Source organism: Manacus vitellinus, unplaced genomic scaffold, assembly GCF_001715985.3.
Source record: "Manacus vitellinus isolate BGI_N305 unplaced genomic scaffold, ASM171598v3 scaffold_39_pilon, whole genome shotgun sequence".
Classification (NCBI taxonomy): domain Eukaryota; kingdom Metazoa; phylum Chordata; class Aves; order Passeriformes; family Pipridae; genus Manacus; species Manacus vitellinus.
In genome coordinates, this window is record NW_021940534.1 from 6,701,795 (window position 1) to 6,721,199 (window position 19,405).

Sequence of the window (19,405 nt, forward strand, 5' to 3'; positions counted from 1 at the left end):
TCTAGGTTAGAAAATAAAAACATATAAAAAATTAACCCCAGGTTGGTCACAAAGAGAGATTTGGACCCCAATACGTGTTTCAGATATTTTTGAATTTCATGAGAAGCTGGAACTGAACCATTTTATGTTCGATTTCTTGGATTTTTTCCTGTTTCAGGACTAAATACTGTTGTTTAGTTCAAATAGAAAGTAAAGAAATTAAAATCAATATATTGTGTGTTTTAATACTAAAAGTGTACTATTATTTCAGCAAAACTTCCAAGCATCTCGTTTGGAAGAGTGAAGGGTATATTGCACTAATCCCTATATAAAGAGGAGAAAAAGAAAGCAGTCTCTGCTCCTGTAGATCACAATTTGCCTTTTAAAAGGTAAAAAAGTTAAGAATAGATTAATAAATAACAGCAGTTTACTCAACACTTCAAAGTGGTGCAGTGAAATTTTAATGATGTATTTCAGCCTGTCCTGGCTTTGATGACATGACCAAACTTACTTGAATCTTGGTCCATCATTATAGTCTTTTTTTTGTACAGTATAGGGAGCTCTTGATTATGACTCCTATGTTTATATATCAGAGGAATTGTAACAGTAACACAATAGAGAAAAAAATCATGCTGGAATTTTTATTTTATCACATTCTGCTTCCATGAAACATAACATCTTCTTAACTGCGTTCCATGAATTGCATTTTTTTTTTTTTCCTGTACCTATATTAGAAATTTATTAGTATTTTGGACATATTTTCTTTACTTTCACAAAACCCAACCTTACAACACAAATACTTCTGCTGTTTTTTCCAAGTTTGAAGCATAATATTGAATTGCAGACTGGTGCTCCCTCTGTGACTCAGAGCTTCCAGTTTGCCTCTTCACAAACTGAAAGCCATCCTTTCACTGAAAAGCTTCTCTGCTTGGCTTACAACTATGTGTGACGGGTGTTTCTGAGGTTATTTTGCACAAGGGAGAAAACAACAAAAAAAGGCACTGTCCATAACAGCACAATTGCTGAGTCATTTCAGCATTTTTTTCCTCAGTTTTTCTAGATTACTTTATACCCTGTGCATCTATAGTATAACTGAATCCTATTGTGGGTGTTCAAATGCATTTTAAAGTCTGGCCTTTTGTGTTTAGTAAGAAAACTATTGAGTTTGCTTACACCTTAACCGGAAAAACAAAGAGGAGAAACTTAGTAAGCAACCTAGGATTCAGCTCAACTGTATTTTAATACATTTCTTCTCTGAGAACTCATAAAACTGGTGTCTTGCTGGAGTGTCCTTCCAACCTTTACCTGATATGGAAAATAGATGTCTTATCTGACGTTCCAAAGAGATGCTTGAAGAGTCCTACCATCAATTTCATTGACTGTACATGAACGTATATATCAGCTGGAATGAGAAGCACAGCCGCACAACCGATTACATTGTTCTTGTCTGAGAAGTCAAATACCAACAATATTGACGTGACAGGAATTGGAGGTAATAGCTAATGAAGACAGGATCCTTACATTTTAACTAATCCACCTCTTCCAGGGGGGATTTGCCAGAGTCACTAGTTCTGTGTGTAGCTGAGGGAACAAGCAATGTAGCCAAGTAGCAAACGTATAAGCCAAAATGAGTAAATGTTTATATTATACCGGTGGATGGTTCTGGCCAGCAATAGGACTGTGTTTTGCAGTTCAAAAAATTCACTGAATAAGGAGAAAGCAGAATAACAATGCTGTGATAAATTAGGTTTGTGATTAGAAAGATTGTAATTCCTAGGTAGTGAAAATAGCAGATGCTTGAGGAAATGCCAAGTTAAGGGAGTTAAGTACCAAATCTCATTGAATTTCAACTGCCATGCTAGTTATCTAATTGTACTGCAATAAGAAAGCTGCTTTTAAAGGCCCTACAGCGGGGTTTTTCTTTTACATCAGAAACTTCTGACCAAGTTTACTTGGGCAATTTTTTTTCACTTTTTTTTCCCCTAGGATGGTCTTTTCTGAGCAGTGAAGGAGGAGTCCTCATGCCTGAAGTTTGCCATGGCCTCTGTTACTTCCTAGTGTTACACTTTGTTTATTTTCCATTGCCAGTTTATTTCCAATACCAGCAAGTATTCTGCAGTATGTGAGTCTGTTCCAAGATACATGGAATAGAAGAAAGCAGAGGCTCTTTTTAAAGTTTGGGGTTTTTTTCTTAGGATGGAGCTAGTGGAAGAATTGTCTTGATATTTGACCAAGCAAATTACGCCAGCTAGTAGGTGCTTTAATTTGTATGCCTGAGGCTTAAACAATGCCACATCCACTTAGGGACCTGAGCATTACTGTTCTGTTCCTGTTACAGTTAGTGATATCGAATCATGTTACTGTGGATGTGTGTCTGTAAGTCCTACTGGCTACGTGCATACTTATGTGTCTATTTCTAGCACGCAGATGGGAGATGAAAAATAAAACTAAAGATTATGGAGAAGAAGTTAATTTTCTGGTTTAAATAAAGTGATCCACTGGTACATGCTTGTGGACCAAATGGACAAAGATGTCACAAGTAATCAAAAGTTTAGGGTCAAAAATCCCTGCTAATCCAAAGTGATCTTGAATGCAGGATGTCAAAAGCTTTAAAATTGATAAGAGAACAGCCCTAGATCAGCGTGACATGGCAAACAACCAGTTGAAGTGCTGAGCTAAATAAGCCACAGGAGACCCTTTTTATTTATTTTAAAATAAATTAGTATCTATAGCTTTTCCCATCAGGATATTTCCCCTGAAATACTGTGGTTTGTTTTATGGATGTCCATCACGTGAGCATATTTTAACGAGACATAGATCATCTAATTACATGTTTGTTTCGAGCACATCATGTGTGTTCTTAATATTCTGATTACCAATTGCAGCATCACAGCAGCTCATAAGTTACTCCCATATTCTATGAAAAGTTATCACCACATTCTCTCTCACCTACTGAGGGTGGTACTAACTATATTATCCATCTTGGAGAAGCTCTCTGACTGGGATGCTGTGAGGTTCCATGCATTGAGATTTTTTTTCAAAAAAAAGATCTCAACATTTGAAAATGTGCAGGTGAAGTTCCTGTGGAAATCTGATTTAAATGTTTGTCAAGCCAATTTTTTTTAGCGACAATGCTGATTTTCAATTCAGCCATGTGTATGACTATGCTACATACTGGCTCTTAGTAATGGTTGCAGTTACACCAGTGACAACAGCATAGTAACAGTACTGGTAATAGTTGATCATACTGACCTGCACTGACGGGTAGAATCCTGTCAAGTTCAGATAATTAGACTCCTTTGCCTTTTTCAGTTACTTAATGCACTGTCACACAGACAGCCTGCATAGTTTAGTTATAAGTGACCTGTTAATCCATATAGTATCATCTCAAAAGCAGAAGTTTAATGGTGATGGTAAGAGTGGTAACAGCAACAAGATGGTCAAAGATGAAGGACTCACTTGCCAGGAAAAAATATCTGCACATGGCTCATAGTCAATAATATCAGCCAAAAAAATACCAGTATTTTAACTAAGTATGCCTTAAGTGGAAATGGAGAATTCTCTGACCTGAACCATCCAAGTTACCATGCAGTTAAAGCCAAAAGTATCCATAAACTGTCAAGTTGTTGGTACTGTATTTCTCGCCAAGGTCCTCTGACTGCCAGAACTGCACACATACTAGTTCACACCCAAGCTTTGGGGAACCCAGGCAAAGAGAGGACAGACTCCAACAGAATTTGAATGTATTGCCTTGTCATCATCTATGTGGATGATAAAGCCTTTGTAGCTGTGAGCTATAAGACCATAAAGTAAGGGAGATAGAACCCTAGTAAAATTATATCAATATTTTCATTAAGAAATTGGTGAGAAGAAATACCTGATACTAAGTACAACTCTAGATTAAACGTTAGCAAGGAGTGCTGAATCACCTCAGGTGTAAATATAAATATATTAGAAAGCAATCTATTTTGCTGGGGAAAATGACTCTTATACTTTGCTGCAGAACTAACTGGGCTGAAAAGCAAGTAATCACCAGCTAAAGAGAAAGTTTTAAACCATCATCAAAGATTTGAACTTTCAGTGGTCTTGCATGCCCCTCCTTATTTTAGAAGGATCTGAAATTAAATTCTGAGCAAAATCACCTTATTTTTGTGAACGGCCTCTGGTAAAACAACAAAGAAGATACTTTGAAACCTCTTTAACATCCTGTAGCAAGTGCCCTTCAGGTCCTGCATAACAAGTCGACAGGTAAATTGTAATGACAAAGTCATTTTTAAGGGGCAATTTTTTTTGTGTATTCACTTTGGTACAATTTACTTCTTGGAATTTTTTTGAAAAGTGTATTACTCATCACTGATGTTTTTCTTTTATTTATATAGTGATACAAGAAAATACTTTCTGCGTATATCCTGCTCTTTCATAACACATGAGCAATTCTTTTTCAACATGCCTTTCTTGAAATAAAAAAGCCATATGTAAAGTATCACGAAAAAAATCACCCAGTCTCATCCACTGCTGCAGTAACTTTACCATGTTTGCCCAGCTGCATGTTTCCAACAGAAATCCTGTTAAAATGCAAGCTGGAACTATATATTAATTCCACTAATGGGTAACTGTGTTTTTCTGAAACAACAGTCTGACCTAAATTTGCTAAACTGCTACTAGAGTAGCAGGTAAGTAAAGCCATGGTAGCTCAAAGAAGAAGAATGGGGCAGAGAAGACAATTCTACCCCAGTGCTTTTGCACTCTGCCTTGGTGACTTCCGGCAAGCCACATAAGCCCTTTTGCCTCTTTCTAGCCATCTTCAAACTATTAATTCAAACTGATGTTTAGTTCCCTCAGCAAGGTGACATTAAATGTATTAGAACTCATGAACTGTGCCTCTTGAGCAAGTCTGCATTGTAAAAGAAAATTGTGACACGATGGTAAATATGTCTATCTGCATCTTATGAATTCTAATTTTACTGTGAAATTACACTATGATCAAACATACCAGTGTAAGTAGGATCTACCATACACTATTTGTGCTGCATCATATACTGATCAGCCTTAAGAAAATATGACATTTTGAATACCAGTGGTCTCCTACTGAAATACACACCCTGTGTAACATTAACTAGTTGAAGTGAGGAGAGTAATCCATCCAAATTTTCTGTGAGAGGAGGAATTATAAAATGCAAAACCTCTTGTAGGAAACACAAGTATTGGGTGTGAAACTCACACAGCAAGACTGGAAGCACATGTCAAGTGAGAGGATGAAAAGAATATATCCTTGTTATAGGGAAAGACTTTTAAAATCAGACAGCAAATAGGTGCAGAGCAAGTTTACTTGGAACTCAGAGATTAAAACAGAGACTTAATGGTCCCAAAAATGCTGATTTGAAAAAGGGATTCAGGTCTGGCCTGACTCAAAAGGTCTTTTGGGATTAATGAAAAAATTGAGGTGTGAAATGTGTATAGATTTCATTGCTGTATACAAATCTGAATTCTTCATGTTATATAGGAACAGAATAATTGATTTTTAGATCTTGTGCAAAGTGTCTGTGTGTGTCATGTCATTTTCTATTGCTTGTCTTTGAGGGGTTAAATTATAAATGCAAAGTGCCTGCTGTGTACTCACTCCAAGAAAGAGTGTAATTAAGTTGCTGGGGAAATAGCACCTGTCTGTAAGACCTGAAGCACTCAGAGCCAAGGCATCAATTTCTGTGATAAGGAATAGGAGAACTATGTGCTGGAAATATGATGTGAAGGCAATAGGAAATGTTAGCAACATAATAGCCGAGCCTAAAACACCAACACTATTCACCTATCTAGCTACAACTTTGACAGGTTTTCCACGTATAAGAAAAATGCTCTCTCAAGCGAGAGAATTTAAAAAGTTACAAAGGAAGTAAATGTTTGCTGTAGAAATCTTGATTTGCATATTATAAATGCACCTCGATACTGTGCTTGATTGTATTGTTCTTTTCTTTTACTGTGTCTTGCTCTATCCAAAACAGTGTAAGTAAAGCAAAAAGGGAAAATCTTTTCCCTCCAACATAGAGTGAAAGAGAAGAAAAAATTATTTTAGAAGAAACCAAAATCATTTCCTTGGTTTAACTACCAGACCAAAACTTTATCATTATCCTAGTTTTAATTTAGGCTTCCTACACAGATAATGTGCACTTGATACACACATGGTTTTAGAAGCTGAATGTAACAGAGAGGACAATAACAGAAGCAGACTTCATAGACCTGGTTAGGCTACAGCTACATTATCACAAATGAACTGGGAAATCAGACCCCAGAAGCAGCAGGGGCAAAGGAACCCACTCCCAATAACCATGGGAACAGAGTATTCATAAGTAGTTAATATCATATGTAGCTTAGATCAAGGTGAGAATTCATGAGGTTGGTTTCAAGCCAAGGGGAAATATTTCCTCAGATTCACTTCCCACACTAAATGTAAGGTTGATGTTCTGCACTCATCACATCAGATGTACTCCCCACTGGAGCACAGAGTGGTACAGGTCCTATCTAGATACGCACACGTACATGACTGCTTTTCTGTTGAATTAGCCTAAGTACATTATACAAAGTTTATGCAAGCTTTATTTTTTATGAATGTTGGATTAGGCTGAGGGAGATCAGCTGCTAGTTTAAAGCAAAAGTTTGAATGAAGCAGGCAGACAGTATGTAATTTGGCAGAAAACCCAGCAGTAACGAAATTAATACATCCAAATACTTTTACCACATTTAAATTGCTGGAGTGAGATTATCCTGGTTCAGTGCTTTAAATCCTATAGCCAAAAAGTTTTTGATGTGGAATTAGAGCCCTATTGTTAGATTTACTGTGGCCACAAATTTATTTAGCTAATAGCTTTTCTTCTCTGCCCTGCTGGCTCAGTGTAGAGCTAGGGGGTGACCACCACCTCAGCACATCTACACACATTAAAGTGTCTTCTCTAAGGCAACCACCAGTGATTCTGGTGGGTTATTTTTTTGAGAGGAGCCTTTCAGTTGTCTCGGTTTATTATAGGGTTTTGCTGAATCTCAGGTTGCTGCTGATATTCCTGATAATATCTAAAGAAGGGGAGAAGTTAGTTGTGTAATAATTAAACAACAATTTTGTGCTGTTAATCAACTTGAGCATTGCTTATGTGTAAGTGCACTCCACTCCCATAAAAGTTTTATCTGCTTCTCAACAGTTACTAACTCAGATGGGGAACTGGTTAGGCTGCCACAGCTAACCCCTTAGAACATTTGAAACTAACCTGGGTAAGCCCACAAACTTGTCCATAGAACTGATGTTCCCCAAGATATTTCAAAAGCATGGTTAAAAAAGTAAACTTTCTACAAAGCTTGGCAAAAGTTAGTCAGTTATCATTTTTTTTTTAAATCTTTCTTCCAGATGGCTAAGTATAGTCACTCTGTCCAGAGTGGCCATGCTGTAGTCAGAACTCTTATATTTTTTTATCATAAATTCATTGTAAAAGGGACAATTTTAGTCTTATACAACACTGGGTCTATCACCTGTGATTAAAATATCAGGTAATAACGATAATGATGATTCAGCTGCATGGCAAGAAGTCTATTCCTACCAGAGAAAAGTCAGGAAAGTAGGAAAAAGAAAGCTGATATTTGGATTTATTAAATCCATTCAGATTTAATGGATGCAAAAAGATGCAGCCCTGTACTGTACTCAGACAGTTAGCAACTCAGATGGAGACAGACTGCCAGATGCAATCAGCTGCAGTGGAACCAGATCCAGCAACTTGACTTCTTTTTCTTTGCCTTCTCCTCAGCATCCGCCAAACTTTTCATAATCACTGATATCTGTCATCTTCCCCAGACCAATGTGCACAGTTTCAATTAGCCATAACCTTACTTACAGTTAATTTACGAGCAGAGCTATCTCATTAGTTCAGTCAAGGAATGAACACATTGCATTAGGAACACTGTTTAGTTTAAAAGGTATTAACCTTATTTTCTTAGGGAATTTTGTTTGTAAAAGCCATCTTTAATTGGACTTAATAGCTGTCTCACAGTAGAACTGCCAATGTGAGAGGCAAATTATGTAGAAGAACAGAACATTTAAGGAAAATATTAGGACACACAAAGCATTTCTGTTTAGTTACTGGTTTATATGGATAAGTAAATCATCTGGAGTTCAAGATTTTGAAAAATCTAGCAAGTTGGTGCCCTGGCTGTGCCTTCCATGTATACTTAACACTTCCACTGACTTTATTAGTCTCTACTGTTTCCTTGAGTTTCACGAGTAGAATCCATACCATGAAGTCTTCCAGCAACAACAGAAGCATGTCCACCTACAGAATCTCCAATCTCTTGAGGGTAGTCAAACGGTGAGAAAGAGCATTTGCCAGTTCTCAAGCCCCATTAAGGCTCTGGTCCTGCAGTGCATTCACCCACATGGACAATCACTGAATTCAGTGTGTTCTCTATGGATATCAACATATGCTTTCAAGCCACTTTTTACAGGAGGAAGAGTTGTAGCAGAAATGGCAACACCCCTATCACAGCCAGTTGGCTACACAGCAGAGAAAAAAATAATTGAAACCCATTTTGCAGCAATATAATTAAACTCAGTTCTTAGATTGAAGAAAACATATATTTAAGCCTTTAAACTCTTAAATTACTTCAGTTGTTTTTTATGCCACATTGACTTCATGACCATGCATTTCCAAGAAATAAATTATAAGATTATTTAAGTAAGACTGTACAAGCATTCTCTTTTTTCCTGCATCAGACCAAAGAAATGTCAACAGTTGGTGCAAATGGTCAGCATGAGACTGTGTCCATAACAGAGTATTGGAGTGGTTCTGGTAACCCCCAGATTATCCAGCTTTGCCTTCTAAAATAAGCATGAAAAGACCCTACTTAATCTAACAGCAGGTATGTAGATTTTACCAAACTAAACCAATACAAACCAGGGTTTCATCCTTCATTTTTAATTCAAACCCATAGGGGGGTGTCAAAAGTCTGGTTAAACTTATATTTAAAAAGATGCATTTACTGACACTTGCTGTAAGATTTCTAAAGCTTTGCTATTGTGTTCTAGATTGCAAGAACAGACAGATCAGAGCTGAAAACAGGAATTTTCCACTTAAGATAAGCAATTGGTAACCTTAGAGAAAAGGTAAAAAAATTGATCCCCTGCATTACCTCCTTACTCACAATAAGAAGAGTGAACAGGAAGAGAAAATTACTCTTTTCTAAACTACAAAAGAAACAGATTGTGCACAGCAGTTGCACTGGATGGCTCTGGCAACCCCCCTCACCAGTGAGAAAAAATATATACCTTTCAGATTTTGGCAGGATATACCAGCCCTGGGGTACGTTGTAAAGGCTAATCAGCCAGTTTGACAAGAAGCTGAGATGCTAAATTAGCTAAGAAGGATACTTATTAAGTATAATCTTAGTAATACATTTTCTTAATTCATCTATTTGTAATTTTATTTTATTATTTCAAATGTGTATTGTTTCCTAGCTAGCTGTAGGTTTTTTATCCTTAAACCTTTTCAAAGAATTTAAGGATCCGACAAACTACAAAGCATCCCAGTTCTTTGTCCCTGAAGTCAGAGAGATGAAAAACTCTTTGTTGTGCTCCACTTCCCAATACCTTTATCCATGTTATCCGGAGAACATCAGAGTGCTGAACTTCTGCTTTGGCCAAGCTGAGAAAAGATGGTTTAAGGGGCACATGAGAGAATCATCACCAGTGGTCTGTGTAAGGGAAATGTTTCCTCATTCGCGCAAAGAATTTGAGAAACTGTCTAAACATCAGGGTCCTTATACCATCATAGAACATAGTTTATATTATAAACTGTAGTATGTAGCTACTTCCTGGAAAAACAATTACAAAGCATTTTGTGCTTTAATAATCTATTGCTGATTGCTTTGAACAAACGTTTTAAAAGCAATACTGAAATTACTGTACTAATGTGACAAAATTGCTGCTGGGATTGTTTGTGATCAGAGGGGCCTTTATTCCTTCATTATTGGTAATAGCTGGAAGTACCAACACAGGCATTTTTCTTAATAACAATAATCACTATACTGCACATTTAAGATCTTTCTCTTACTGAAATTTGAAGTCTTGTTCATGCACACAAGTTCTTTCATTTCTCCACTAACCACTGATAGAATCAGTGTAAGAATCTCTGCTGGCATAACCTGCATGAAATTATGTCCAGTAGTCTCCCTCATACATCTGCATGCAGGTTATTTGTATCGGTGTGCTGTGGAATAGTACTAGGTAGCCTCAAGTTTCCTCACCCATCCATCTGTCTGAAGCGGCATCAATGGGGCACCTCAGCATCCTGAAACATATGTCTCTAGGCCTTTTGGCTCTTTGGTAATGCTGATGAAGTATCTATCTCTCTTGCACGTGCATAGGAAAAAAAGGAAAAAGAAGAGACAATGTGGTGGTTCAAAGATGCAGCACAGTTGGATACTTTTGTCCAAGTAGGGAAAGCAGTGAGAAGATGTGTGCTTGCCAGATCTTTCTTGCAGATTTCTAGCAAAACTGAAGATGAAAAGCAAGGGTGAGAACGAGTGGCAATGTACAGGGGCCTGGCAACTTCAGTCACTGGATTCAAGTGTTATTCTTCAATATCTTAATTCAAGTCATAGAAAAACAAATCATATAAACTTCTTTACATTAATTTGAGCAACACATTTTTTATCTTTTTTTTTTAACCTTGATAAGCAGTTTACTATAAAATACTTATTGTAGTCTGTATTTGCCATAGAAAATGTTGTAAAGGAGATGTACAGAGAACTGAACTTACTAAGACTGGGGTCTCTCATATCTTCCATCAGCTCCCAGCAAGCAGCAGCCTTCTCTGGTTGGTGCTAAACTAACAACAGAGAAGAGGTGACATTAGAGACTCCCAAGCGGCTTTTGCTACTTAACTCATTGGCAGAAAGTCACAGTACAAATCAGCAGGAACACAGCCACAAAACAACAGGGGAAGAAAGCATGCATCAGATGATTGGAGAGGCCCATCAAAGAGAAAAATGAAAGAGAAATAATTGCTAGGAAGTTTTCTTGGTGCGTTTCCAACTTAGACACATGTATAGAGCTACTGAAGACAAAGATGACAACCAATAATAATGCTTTGCTAGAGAGGCAGGTCTAGGTCACTGCTGCATTCATGCTGGTCAGATCTGATTGTCTGTGACAAACAGTGCTGAGTAATTGCTCTAATCACTCCGGTAGGCATTGTACCTTGGCCCAACAAAAGGATGATGCAATAGCAGCTTCAGAAGCCTGCCAGCCCTTCAACCTGACATCTCTGACAGCAGCGCATTGGTTTCAATGGGAGGGTTATTTGGAGTTGCTGCTGTTCAACAGGGGAGAGCCCAACGAGTATTCCTAAGTTGGCCAGAGATAAGGGTCTCATTAAAGTGCTCAGGAGTACTTATTTGCAGGTTGACTTGCTGTGATGATCAGTTGGTGGAAAGCTATAACAACGAGAAACGCAAAAACATGTCATAGAGCATCGGTTGCAGGTTTGTGCTTCTCTAGAGCAGTGAACAATTAGGGTGGTATGTCGTCAAAACTTTCACGTCAACAAAGCAACACATTTGCTTTAAATGAGACAAAGTCAAATCTACTTAGAGGAAACAAAAACTGGAACATTCTTTTGAAGCGTATGCCACTTCAGGATGCCAGGTTGCTTGAGAAGAGTACTGGGTGAAAGACTTCATGAGGAATCTGTAATTCCCTCCTGTAATTCCTGGTTTTTTCCTCCTTCATGTTTGCATACTCTCTACTTATAGTAACTAGGTTTTGTGAAATCTACTTTCCCTTCTAAAGCAGATGAAGCAGCCTGAGCCATCTTCCTCTTTCCTATTACGGGATGTCTTCAGAATGACTATTGTGTAGAAAGGAGCAGTTTGTTTGCCTAACTGTAAAGGGATGCTACATTTCTTAAACCCTTCAGCCATCCACTCTCCTAACCACTTGCTGCCTCTGGAAGTCAAGTATGTTCAGGGCTCTTCATAACTGAGCAAGTCTGATGGACACATTAAGTGCCTGAGATGAACTTGAGTATCTGTTTTGCTGGCTGCTGCAAGACACATCTGCCTCACAAACAGTATGCCCTACATGATTTTATTGCCCACTCTCTCGGTATCAAAAGCAAACACTGCTTGCTGGGATGCACTCCCAAGTATCTCATCTGTAAACACTAAGTGAATTGTCATTGAAATATACAGCATAGCCTTCTATTACAAGAGCTAAAATGTTTAACACATGGGTGAGTCCCCTCTGGGGGACTAACACTTGGCAGAGCTGGCCTCCCTTAATAACATGTTGTTCTCCAATGGAATGACTACAATAGATAATACTAAGTGGATGTAAGTGAAAGGCACGCTGGTAAATACTTTGTTTATTTTTACTTATGTCTGTGTGTGTGTGTGTGTGCACATGCAGCAGTGTGTCTGCAAGGAGGTCAGGCTGCTTGACCTTCAGAAAATAGGTGGAGCTGCAAATTCAGCAACACTGTTGTTTGCACTGCGTTAAGCATTCATCCCCCTGTAACGGAGGAATTCCAGAGCTGACCCTTAGGGCATATTTATAGTTTATATCACCTAGATGCTGCCAGGAAGTAGGAGTTGTGGTTCAGCTTTATATTTAAAATGTATTTTTGTCTTAATTTTTTGCTTTTAAACTAGGTTCTCAGCATTTTGCAGGAGTGTGTGCATGTGCATATGTTAGTGTGTGTGAGGGTGAAAAGACTTGGAGCGTGAGACTGAGCATCAGCCCATTTAAGGAGGGTTGTGGCTTCCCTGTTGGTGATCAGTGCACAGGAAAGCCATGATATGCTTGGGAAAGTAGCCACATTTGCCTTCTCTCAGAAGTTTTATCCAGGAAAGGTGAATTTGAACAGATTGGCCACCCTTACTAGAATTATAAATCATTACTGGAAGTCTGGAGAATGACCTGCAGGATCATTTTAGTAATATCACAGAATGGTGATATTACCCACCTCTTTGCTGGGTTTGATTTTAATTTCTGTTTTGCAGATATTCAAGGACTCCTTCAGCATTCCTGAAAATATCTCTTTGAACCAAAGTCCATTAAGTCAGGACTTTTTTGATGAAGGAAGACAAAGGAAGAAGAAAAGCCTCCAAAGGTACAGATCACAATGCAGGGGAAGAAACCTGGGGAAAAGCAAAGTCCTAAAAAAAGTATTTTTAGATCTTCTGGTGTTTGTGGTTTGTTTTTTTCAAAAATGGACTTTGCCTAGACTTTGCACTCCATATTCCATATAAGCAGACATGGCAGCCTAATCACAGGATTTCAGGAAGAAATCATGGACTTGCTGAGGAGGCAGCAAAGGCAGCGCTTGCAAGTCATGCATATAAAGGGATGCAGTCTTAGCCTATGTTTTCTTCATGACTGCCATAAGAGCCTTCATTAAATTAAACTTAAATTAAAGGTTGATCACCCAAAATACAGCCTATTAAGCTAGTGTGCTCTTACTGTGGTTTGTCACGGGTGTTCTTGGGCCACTGAAGCCACTCCTGAGCTAACTACTGAAACACTACTAATCCTTGTATCCAACTCCACTTAATTTTATTTGGTTACATGATGGGAGGTTTTGAATATTGGAAAGTTTTAAAAGTTTTGTATCTTCTGTCAATTGCTAATGTGAAAGGTAATTTATTTTGATTTATTGGTCCTATTTTTTTCCTTTTGTCATACCAGTATTTATGAGTGAGTCTATTTACTTCATTGAATGTAGTTATATCCACAGCTGGTGTCCACAGATGCAGCTCCAGGGACCTTGATTTGCACAAGCTGTGGATTTGGTCCACGTTCTCAGTGGACCTATTCTGGACACATATGAAGGTTAGAATCCAACCCAATAGGTATCCAGAATGGTTGCAGTTTTAATTGTGGAAATTACTTGTGTAGGGACATTACACTAAAATTTGATTATAGCTGCTTCGACAAGTGTAACACTGTAGGAAAATCAATCCTGTTTCTGTAATGAAGAAAAACAAGTCATTTTGAAAAGGAAATATGATTATACATTCACAGCTTAGGTTGAAGAAACAGAAGGCAGCTTAATACAGTGCAGGCTTGCTCAGAGGGAATATCCACTCGCTGAGTCCAGCATAACAAGATTGGATTCCAGTTTAATGTGGTTGTGACTCAAATCCCTTTGGAGAGTTTGTTTGACAATCTGACAAAGTTATCTCAAGAAAAATAGGTTAAAAAACATAAACTTGACTTCAGTAACTGCATTTCCTCTTCAGCATGTAGAGTATTTTGCCTGGAGGCCCCTGCAGCCCGAAGCCCCATAGGTAATACCACTTTGTGCCTTTACATAAACCAAAATGTTTTAGCAGGCATTGCTTCAAGAAGAGGTTTGCCATGTGATCTTAATACGGGGAAATAAGGTCTTTCTGATCTCTCTATATGAAAAAGAGAATATGAAGGAGATGAAGTGTAACTGTTGTTACTGCAAGGACATGGGCTCATCTCCAGTAATTTCTAACTACCGTTTTAGTTATATTTGAGTAGATGCCTCGTTCCCTCATGATGCATTTCAGAAATTCCTGTTTAAAGTTGAATCCTCACACTTAGTGTCAAAGCAGAATGTGCTAAGTGAAAGTGAATGCACAGCACTGTTCTACTTCTGCAGATGGGAAATGGAGGCACAGAGAAATGTGCCATGTTGCCTTTGGGGCTAATTGCTTAGTCACTGGCAGAGTCGAGTCACTCCCACACTCTGTCTTTGGGCATAGTCACAGAGTCGCAGTGGCAGTAATTGGAGCCTTCAAGATATTACAACCTCTAACTATTCATTACTGTCCTCGATTGTCATTTACCATCTTTCAGCTGGTGGTTGCCAACCCACAGTTGAGCCACCAGAACAGATTATGTAAATCCTAAAGATTCAAAGCCTAATCAGACAAGTCTTCTCAAGTCACCTTTACCTCCTATGAGGAAGAGCTGAGAGTTGAGTTTGTTCAGCCTGGAGAAGAGAAGGTTCCAGAGAGACCTTATTTTGGACTTTCAATACATAAAAGGGGCCTATAAGAAACACAGACACAGATATTTTAGTAGAGTCTGTTCCAACAGGACAAAGCCTAATGGTTTTAATCTAGAAGAAGGTCAATTTAGATTAGCTATAAAAAAGAAATTATTCTGAATTCTGCACCTGGGACAGAGGAACCCTGGTTGTGTGTAATACAGGCTCTTCAAACTCATATATTTTACAAATATTGCTGAATTTTATTCCTTCTGGTACAATTGAGTTACTTTTATTTAGTTTAGGATTAATGTTTGTTATTCCTGTCATTTTTCATTACAGAAGTGGGCAATCAACAACCATATGAAGTTTAACAAGGGAAAGTGCCAGATTTTGCGCCTGGGACAGGGCAACCCTGGTTGTGTATAGACTGGGGAAGGAGAGGCTGGAGAGCAGTGCTGTGGGAATGGACCTGGGAGTCCTGGCCAACAGCAAGTTGAACATAAGTCAGCAGTGCCCTGGCAGCCAGGAGGGCCAACCGTGTCCTGGGAGGAATCAGGCAAAGCATCACTAGCCGGTCAGGGGAGGGGATTGTCCTGCTCTGCTGTGCACTGGTGCGACCTCACCGTGACTATTGTGGCAGTTTTGGGCACCACAATGTAAGAAAGACAGTAAACTTTTAGAGAGTGTCCAAAGGAGGGCAAAGAGGACGGTGAAGGGCCTTGAGGGGAAGCCGTATCAGGAGTGGCTGAGGTCACTTGGTTTGTTCAGCCTGGAGAAGAGGAAGCTGAGGGGAGACCTCATTGCAGTCTACAACTTCTGCGTGAGGGGAAGCAGAGTCAGGCACTGATCTCTTCTCTGTGGTGACCAGTGACAGGCAGGACTCAAGGGAACAGCATGAAGCTGTGTCGGGGGAGGTTTAGGTTGGATATCAGGAGGTTTTTCACCCAGAGAGTGGTTGAGTACTGGAACAGGCTCCCCAGGGAAGTGGTCACAGCACCAAGCCTGACAGAGTTCAAGAAGCCTTTGGACAATGCTGTCAGGCACATGATGTGATTCTTGGGCTGTCCTGCGCAGGGCCAGGAGTTGAACTTGATGATCCTTGTGGTTCTTTTCAACTCAGCATATCCTATGATCCTATGAAATCTTTTATGATGAGGTTGGTGAAGTCCTGGAACTGTTTGCCCTGAGAAGTGGTAGATGCCCCATCTCTAGAAATATTCAAGGCCAGGTTGGACAGTGCTCTGAGTAACCTGGTCTAGTTGAAGATGCCCCTGCTCATTGCAGGGGAGTTGGACTAGATCACCTTTAAAGGACCCTTCCAACCCAAGCTATTCTATGATGCAGCTATCCTATCTCTGGTTTTGGTCAAGCTGGACGAACTGAAACATGACCCTGCTGGCAGTTCAGTCTTAAAATTAAGAAGTGTTCACAAAGAGCTGGGAGAGGTAATTTCTTAAACTTCTCAAACTTCGCTAGGTACATTTGCAGTAGTAAATCTGACTACACACTTTTTTTCTCCACTAACAGTGCACCCCATGTTTTAGAGCACCTAAATCCAAATCAGAAAAAAGGTGATCAAAAGTGCAAATCATTGTCATTTATTTAAAAAAATGGAACTGTAACTTATCAGAATATATAATTTAACTGGGTATTAGCTGATAGCCTTACTTCATTACAGATCCCTCTATAGTCTCTAGAGCATTCACCAATCCCCTTTTCCTTACACCCTCTTCCCTGCACTTTGAAGTGATAAGCAGGCTGAACCATGTGTTTGGAAATTTACTGATGCTTGGTATGTCCCTTACCAATGCTGGTTTTTTTCACCACTACACTAGTCATCATCATGATCTCACTTGCCCAGCTTATGACCTCACATATTCTCTGCTAGGACATGCCACAGATTAGGATCTTATTTTTGTTGAACCCTATGACCTTGTTTTTCTCTCAAGGTCGAGCAGTTGGACACATAAAATGCCAACAGCTGTAGCTTGCTCCCTTCTCACCTGAAGTGATGCCAAGAAAGAGACTGACCCAGCAGATCACTAAGGCTTTGCATGCTTAAAATTTGCAGTAGACAGACCCTGGAAAGACAACCCCAACTAGATGAAAGCACTGTGCAGTAGGATTCTCAGAAGTAAGTGTGGCAGGGGATATTTTTGGAAGCATGAAATTACATGAGTGGTTGACCATAACAGCAGACTGTCCTGTCTCCAGGGCATCAGTTAAGCAGCACAGAGAACACAACCTTCCATGAGGTCTCTGAAACCAGCTGAAGATGACCCCAGCACAATGCTGCACTGACCCAAGATGTTGATGCACAATCAGGACAGGTCACAGGATGGAGGGAGAAGATACATACTCAGCTGAGCAACTTGCACTCTGAATTCCTGCATGTCACACTCAGATCACGAACTGGGGCCTTTCCAAAGAGCATTCTGAATTTCAGCACTATTTTAATGCCTTTTAAACCCCAAATTGACTGAGTCCCAAATATTAGGAGTCAAGAGCTGCCACCTCACAGATACTTGAAGACCCTTTCTCCTCAGTGTTCAGTAAGCATTGCTGGTTGGGTGGGCACCTTCCTGAGAAACATGTGCAAGCCAATACTTGGGAACATTTTCTTTCACAAGCTCTCATCATATTCTGGATCTCCCCATATTTCAAGTATAACCTTCTGCTGGTACTCATAGCTCTTCTCACAGATCCAGATGCCTCAGGGAATACAAACCTGTAATTCCTTGGCCTTACTGCGCTCAGTTTTATCAGCAATGAGAAAAGGTCTGGCAAAACAGTTATTTCTGTTCTCTGTTCCCTCTTCCCTGCTAATGCAGCCCAGCGTGAAACACCATTCTCTGGGCATCACATTTACACTTCTCTGTCACCAGCCTCTAGCAGGAAATGGGCATTTTAGCAGCATAGCCAGCAACAGATCCACGTTGCCACCTGCTGCACTCTGAAAACCTCGATGCCCTGACACATTGTGACATTCAAACAGTGCCTTGCTTGGGATACTGACATTCTGGAGCTGTTCCTGTGGTAATTACAGCCTCATAAGTAGAAGCTAACTTTCCTTCCACAGTGCAACAGGCCATCATCCCAAACTACACTTGAGAGATGAGAATGAATGGCATATGGGATACACTGTACTCTGGGCTATCTCAGGGCACCAGCTGACATAAGCACTATCTGATGTGCTGTGAATAATTCAACAGGAATGCATGCCTGTCTGCACCAAATTTGTATTGCCAGGTGATCCAGTAATGCATAAATCCAATCTTAGTGATCATCTGACCACAGCCTAAACGTTCAATGCTTGGCTCTATCATTAATCTCACTGTGTGATTTTAGACAAGTCATTTTCCCTTCCCTGGGAATCACTTTCCCACAGCTGGAAAATGGGACATAACAGGTTCCTGTAAACCCATACTTCTTGGGGGCTTACTGTCCCACTGTAGGATATAAGTAAAACTGCAAGGTTAGAATGAGTGTTTGTAAACAAAAAGAAATAGTAATCATTTAAAAAATTAAAAAAAAAAAAAAGAAAAGAAGATGGGAGAAGTGAGGAGGAGAACAACTGTGTTTTAAAGGTTGGTGGGAGGTTGTCATCAAAATAAGGAGCTTTATTTTCATTCAGAAAACAAGATTTAGAGAAATAAACTGTTTCTCTGTCCATCCTGTATATTCGATTATTCCAAAGGAGCCTTTTCTGAGGGCTGTAGTCTGACGCACAGGCCTCAGCATTTACAAATGCTAGTAGTGCAAGAATCTTTCTGCTTCTGTAATTAATTAAACTGAAATAATATTTGCAGTTTTATCGACCTGCTCATTTTTCTGTTTTCTAATGGATACTTTTCTTCTCTTTATTAGTAGACTGAAATGCTTCTGTGAACAATATTAGATGATTTCACATGATTTTAACTTGTGAATCATCACAAAGTTAAAAAATAGATGTGTGGGAATAGTATGATGAAATTCATCTTTGTTCAGCCAAACAATTTATTTTAAAAAAACTGAGAGAAAATGGCATAATATGGATCAGAAGTCATTCTAAACCATACTTACTATCTGTTCCAAAAATGCACCTTTTAACCTTCTAAAAAAAGTTATGCTAAACTAGTTTGTAATGTTGAAGAAAGTATTGCATTTACACAGACTATTTTCCTCTCACTACCAATATCTGCCACACAATTCCACTGTTACTACTGCCCTTAGTGATTAATGGGTTTGCCCATGTTTTGGAGGAAAAGCAGTTTTAACATTATGGGCTAGATTCAACAGTGTACTTGAATGCCTCAAATCTGTCTAAAGCCTGTTTTAAGCTCATATATCCTTTTTAGTTTGTTCCTTTTGTCCCCTTTTCTTAAAAATGTATATCCCTATTGCCAAAATTGAGACTTACTGTAAGTGAATTAGTCCTCAGTTTAACAAAGCTG